The sequence below is a fragment of the Oncorhynchus tshawytscha genome, linkage group LG01 (genome assembly GCF_018296145.1).
Source record: "Oncorhynchus tshawytscha isolate Ot180627B linkage group LG01, Otsh_v2.0, whole genome shotgun sequence".
Lineage (NCBI taxonomy): Eukaryota > Metazoa > Chordata > Actinopteri > Salmoniformes > Salmonidae > Oncorhynchus > Oncorhynchus tshawytscha.
In genome coordinates, this window is record NC_056429.1 from 29,619,247 (window position 1) to 29,626,192 (window position 6,946).

A 6,946-nucleotide genomic window follows, 5' to 3' on the forward strand; every position below is an offset into this window, starting at 1 on the left:
GATTGACAGAACAGACAGACTAATCAGATCCTCGGATCAGGGATTGAATGATGCAATGGATTTTTGGGAGTTGTGGTGAATTTGGCTAGTAGTACATAATTTACATACATCGAATAATCACATTACATTTCACACCAACTTGCCAACTATGGTGATACTCAAGTGTCATGCTGCTCGCGTTATATTGGTTTGAATCTTAATTTATAGACATATTTGCATTGCAAATGTTGCCATCGTCCTTTGCCATCAAAACCAGCCCATTCACAGACAGTAGGGTACATTGCCATCGTCCTTTGCCATCAAAACCAGCCCATTCACAGACAGTAGGGTACATTTGGTGAAAACACCACCCCACCCCCAAAAGATAGAATCCCCTGTAGGGGCAACAGTGCCACGGTCCGACTCACGGACTTTGTTATGGTTTTTGTTTTGTCGACAAAGTAAAAGCGAGGAGCGTCGCCCAATGTTGTGAAAAAAAGTACATATTGGGCTGTGCTAAAATATCCAAAGAGAAAAAATCTGTTTGTTGTTTGCAGTAATTTATTTGTTGTTGTAATATCGCAAACGGAAGTGGCAGGGAGGATACAAGCTTTAAGGAAAATGTTTTTAAACAAAAAAGCTGCTAGAAAGGGGACATTTTACCCTCTATGTGGCGAAATGCCTCTTGAAGATTAGTGTGTTAAAATATATTTTATACATTTTATTTGGAGATTTTTGAGCAGTTGACTCTCAAAAGCTTGAGGTATCTTATTTTAATTAAACAAAGATCAAAACAAAATTACATTGTACATTTCACTATTAATATTCCAAAGTATCTCAAAATTATCATCTCCAGCGTCGGTCCTTACAGAAAGCTGCAGCCATCTAATGAAGCATTGGGGAGTGCTGGTGTTCTGGTTGGTGATGAAGTCGGGTCCGGGGGCCAACACCAATGGAACCAGGGGTGCCTAAGCCCGCTCATGAGGCTGTCACACCCTAGCTGGCTCGAGAGGTTCTTTCCCCGGTTGGCTCGGAAGGCGTCCATCCCACTTCGGGCCTCAGCCGGATCGTCAGGTTTTTATGCCCAGACGGCTCATCAGGCTGTTACGCCTTAGCCAGATCATCGGGCTCCCACGCCGTAGCGGGATCGTCAGGCTCCTACGCCGCAGCGGGATCGTCAGGCTCCCACGCCGCAGCGGGATCGTCAGGCTCCCACGCCGCAGCGGGATCGTCAGGCTCCCACGCCGCAGCGGGATCGTCAGGCTCCCACGCCGCAGCGGGATCGTCAGGCTCCCACGCCGCAGCGGGATCGTCAGGCTCCCACGCCGCAGCGGGATCGTCAGGCTCCTACGCTGCAGCGGGATCGTCAGGCTCCTACGCCTCAGCCGGCTCAACAGGCTCCCATGCCTCTCCTGGTTTGTCAGGAGTTTACGCCCAACCGGCTTGCCCAGCGCCCCTTCCTCGGCCGGCCCGTCAGGTACTGTCGCACCTGCTCCCGCTTTCCAGCATTACACACTCCTGACACCATCAGTATGCACACCTGCCTTTCCACGTCACGCGCATCAGCAATTATTGGACTCACCTGGACTCAATCACCTCTGTCGTTACCTCCCCTATATCTGTCTGGTTCCCCGCTCTATTCCCTGCGGCAGCATTAATTGTCATATGTCCTTGTTTACCCGTGTGCTGACGCTGTTCCTGTTTTGTTACCTGTCTGTTCCGTATTAAATGTCAACTCCCCATACCTGCTTCTCATCTCCATGGTCGGTCCTTACAGACTCAAGCGATACCTCTCTGTCCATTCTAGAAGCAGGCTACGTGGAGAATGGAACAGCTGGATAGGGGAAACAGCTCGAGTCGCACAGAATGGTATATAATATTGTGGATGAAGTTGAGGTGCATTTTTCCAAAAAAATGAAATAACAAAAAAAAAGTTTCTGGGCCCTTCTATAATATGCCATTTACAATAAAGATAAATGATTTGGTTGTAAGAAATGTATTCTCTAAGACCTCAAATGTCCTAAGTGATGAACACAGGGGTTGAGCAGTTCTCTCATAAACCTGTAGTCAAGCCACTTCCTCTCTGTGGATCCTGTCGGGAGAAACACAACTGGACCTTTTCTATGCAGCTGGACATCTTCATGAGGGGTGTTTAAAAGTTCAAGATGTGTTCTAACAGCTTTCTGTCTCTTTCATCACAGATGTGCAATTGATGTCAGCACTAACCCTAAACCTTAGCCAAATACATTTAATCTCAGTTTTTCACAATTCCTGACATTTCATCCTAGTAAAAATTCCCTGTTTTAGGTCAGTTAGGATCCCCACATTATTTTAAGAATGTGAAATGTCACAATAATAGTAGAGAGAATGATTTATTTCAGCTTGTATTTCTTTCATCACATTCCCAGTGGGTTAGGAGTTTATATACACTCATTTAGTATTTGGTAGCATTGCCTTTAAATTGTTTAACTTGGGTCTAACGTTTCGTGTAGCCTTCCACAAGCATCCCACAATAAGTTGGGTGAATTTTGGCCCATTCCTCCTGACAGCTGGTGTAACTGAGTCAGGTTTGTAGGCCTCCTTGATCGCACATGCTTTTCCAGTTCTTCCCACAAAGTTTCTATAGGATTGAGGTCAGGGCTTTGTGATGGCCACTCCAATACCTTGACTTTGTTGTCCTTAAGATATTTTGCCACAGCTTTGGAAGTATACTTGGGGTCAATGTCCATTTGGAAGACCCATTTGCGACCAAGCTTTAACTTCCCGACTGATGTCTTGAGATGTTGCTTCAATATATCCACATCATTTTCCTCCTCATGATGCTATCTATTTTGTGAAGTGCACCAGTCCCTCCTGCAGCAAAGCACCCCAACAACATGATGCTGCCACCCCCGTACTTCACGGTTGGGATGGTGTTCTTCAGGTTGCAAGCCTCCCCATTTTTCTTCCAAACATAATGATGGTCATTATGGCCAAGCAGTTCTATTTTTGTCTCATCAAACCAGAGGACATTTCTCCAAACAGTATGATCTTTGTCCCCAAACCGAAGTCTGGCTTTTTTATGGCAGTTTTGGAGCAGTGGCTTCTTCCTTGCTGAGCAGCCTTTCAGGCTGTGTCGATATAGGTCTCGTTTTACTGTGGATATAGATAGTTTTGTACCTGTTTTTTCCAGCATCTTCACAAGGCCCTTTGCTGTTGTTCTGGGACTGATTTGCACTTTTTGCACCAAAGTACGTTAATCTCTAGGAGACAGAACATGTCTCCTTCCTGAGCGGTATGGCGGCTGCGTGGTCCCATGGTGTTGATACTTGCGTACTATTGTTTGTACAGATGAATGTGTACCTTCAGGCATTTGGAAATTGCTTCAAAGGATGAAACAGACTTGTTTTTTTTTCTGAGGTCTTGGCTGATTTCTTTTGATTTTCCCATGATGTCAAGCAAAGAAGCACTGAGTTTGAAGGTAGGTCTTGAAATACATCCACAGGTACACCTCCTGTGGTGTGGCTTCTAAAGCCATGACATCATCAATGCAAATAGTCTGGGTTGCCATTTGACTAGATGTTCAGGAGTCAGAAGTCATATCTGGGTCAGAAGTCTTATCTGACTTGCCAAAACTATAGTTTGTTAACAAGAAACTTGTGGAGTGGTTGAAAAAATGACTTTTAATGACTCCATCCTAAGTGTATGTAAACGTCCGACTTCAACTGTACATACAGTATGTCATATGAAGAGGGCGTGTGCCAGTGGTTGTGTGAAAGACCTGTTGAGGCGAGTAATGGCCACGACTAGAGACTGACTCCCACTCCTTCTAAGCTTTGCTTACTCATGGCTGTCTGTGTCACAAGGCCATTTCCTTGGGACGGAGCAACCATGTCTTCAACCTGGGTCAGGGGCTCCACCCCTGGCTCTGGACCTGTTGAGAGGAACATACAACTCTGAAGGGCCACAGACACACCTAAAATGTCTGTGAAGGATGTGCACTACTGTCTGCACATTGACAATTGTAACAGATCTAGGAACCAACCAACGATGATTGATATCTTTCAAGAACAGGCGCACTGATGTCTTCATATTGGACAAGTGAAAGATTGGAAAAGACTATCAACACCAGACGGACCTTGTTTAACCTCACTCCTTATTTATGATAGCAACCCCTGTTTCCTCCTGAAACCCCATAATGGTCCCTGAAGTGTGTCTTTTGTTTGGAGAGAGAAGACCTGGACCTGTGCAGCCATGGTGGTAACTGGCATCAAGCCTGACCAGTAACAGTATGACAGATTAACAGAAAGGCTGTTAATGAAGGCCGGTCGGCTGTTTTATGCCTTTTTCAGTGCTTTATGTCTCAGTCCTCATGTTTGGACGGGTTTGACAGGACAAGTTTGCAGATGATGGAAGGGGAAACTAACCTTTGACAGGCTCCTGTGGGTTGTTTAAAAGTTCAAGATGTGTTCTAACAGCTTTCACGGCTCCTCGTGATCAAGACAAAGGAGATGATTGTGGACTACAAGTAAAAAAGAGGACCGAGCACGCCCCCATTCTCATCGACAGGGCTGCAGTGGAGCAGGTTGAGTGCTTCAAGTTCCTTGTTGTCCACATCACCAACAAACTAACATGGTCCAAGCACACCAAGACAGTCGTAAAGAGGGGGTTTGACAAAACCTATTCCCCCTCAGGAGACTGAAAAGATTTGGCATGGGTCCTCAGATGCTCAAAAGGTTCTACAGCTGCACCATCGAGAGCATCCTGACTGGTTGCATCACTGCCTGGTATGGCAACTGCTCGGCCTCCGACCACAAGGCACTACAGAGGGCAGTGCGAACAGCCCAGTAGATCACTGGGGCCAAGCCTTCTGCTATCCAGGACATCTATACCAGGCGGTGACAGAGGAAGGCCCTAAAAATGGTCAAAGACTCCAGCCACCCTAGTCATAGACTGTTCTCTTTTCTACCGCACGGCAAGCGGTACCAGAGCGCCAAGTCTAGGACAAAAAGGATTCTCAACAGTTTTTACCCCCAAGCCATAAGACTCCTGAACATCTAGTCAAATGGCACCCCAGACTATTTGCACCCCCCCATCTCCACACCACTGCCATTCTGTTGTTATTCACTTTAATAACTCTACCTACATGTACATACTACCTCAACTAACCGGTGCCACAGCACATTGACTCTATACCGGAACCCCCCTGTATATATTATTATTTTTTAGTACTGCTCTTTAGTTACTTATTAGTTTTATCTCTTATTCTTATCCATATTTTTTTTAAACTGCACTGTCGGTTAGGGGCTCGTAAGTAAGCATTTCACTGTAAGGTCTACACCTGTTGTATTCGGCGCATGTGACTGCTTTACGGAGCCAGTTATCAGTCATACTGAAAACCACTAACTAGACTAGAGAATGAATACTATTTAATGCATCACTCTTTCCTTGTTCTCGTGTAATCATGTATGAAGTGAAAGGGTAGATTGTTCCTTTGCGTATCTAAGATCAGTGATCACTTTGTAGGGAAGTAAAGGATGCATTGCAAAGGTATTTGAACAGGACCAGCCTCGCCTAGTGGTGAAATCAGTGTGGACACAACAATCACCCTTCAAAGACTCACAGCCCACTGCTGTTTATTGTCAACACAGACAAGAGCTTCACCCACTGTGATTGCCCAGGTCCTCTCAAGCACTGCACAACAAAAGGCTATCTGTCACATACTGTACTGTACACTTGAAATGTCTGTTGTGACTTCAGTGATTATTTCTGGTGCATTACAACACAGAGGCTGAGGCTTTACACTTAATCAGGCCTGTCTAATCACCTGGTACGAAGATCTGATATCTTCTCCCTATCTGGGGCGGCAGGTAGGCTAGTGGTTAGAGCGTTGTGCCAGTAACCGAATGGTTGCTGGATTAAATCCCTGAGCTGACAAGGTAAAAATCTGTCGTTCTGCCCCTGAACAAGGCAGTTAACCCATTGTTCCTCGGAGGCCGTCATTGTAAATAGGAATTTGTTCTTAACTGACTTGCCTAGCTAAAAAATACAATTCTGAGCTCCATTGAGATGTGTGGCACTTTCATTATCCCATGAACTAAGACCATTCATTACCAATTAAGTCATTTTCACTTCTGAGTGGTATTGTGAAAACCCCTTAAATTGTGTAGAAAACGACATGACACTAGGGCTGCGTTTACACAGGCACCTCAATTCTGATCATTTCCATAAATTGGTCTTTTGACTAATCAGATCAGTTCTTTTGCCAATAATTGGTCAAAAGATCAGACATGGGCTGCCTGTGTAAATGCATGCTTTTTGGGGAAGAATGTGAACAGGCTACACATAGAATCATGGAAGACTATAAAAGTTACACTGAACAGCACTGGCAGAGTAGGGTCATAGCGGGACGGCCTAATTAGAAAATTAGTGTTTGACGCAGGGTGGATATGATCTTACCTAGCTTCACTTTGAAGACTGACTGAAATATAAAATATTCAGTATCTTCCTCTCTCACAGGACAGCCATGCCTTGTGGCACATATCTGTATCTTCGGAGGGAGGAAGGTTAATGGGTCTTTAGCATGCACCCTAAACACCAATTATATGTCAATAATAAAGAGGAGGGAAGGAGTGACTGATCTCTCTGAGGCTCCACAGGGCCCCAGGCCCTTAGGTCTCTCTTCTTTAACATGGGCTTTTTCTGGGCTTTCACACCACTGACAGCAATTATGTCCATACCATTTACATGTGAACAAAAAGAAGGAACAAGAGCAGCTAAGAATAAATGTCAGACATGCTTTTAAGTTATGTACCCAGTAGGTCCCTCAGGTCCTCTGGCACTGGCCTTTTAACTATCACAAAGTCTAGGACCAAGAGACATGGAGAGGCAGCCTTTAGTTATTATGCCCCCAGTCTCTGGAATAGCCTGCCAGAGATCCTGAGGGGGGCCGAAACTGTGGACACTAAAAGAGATCTTAAAACACCTT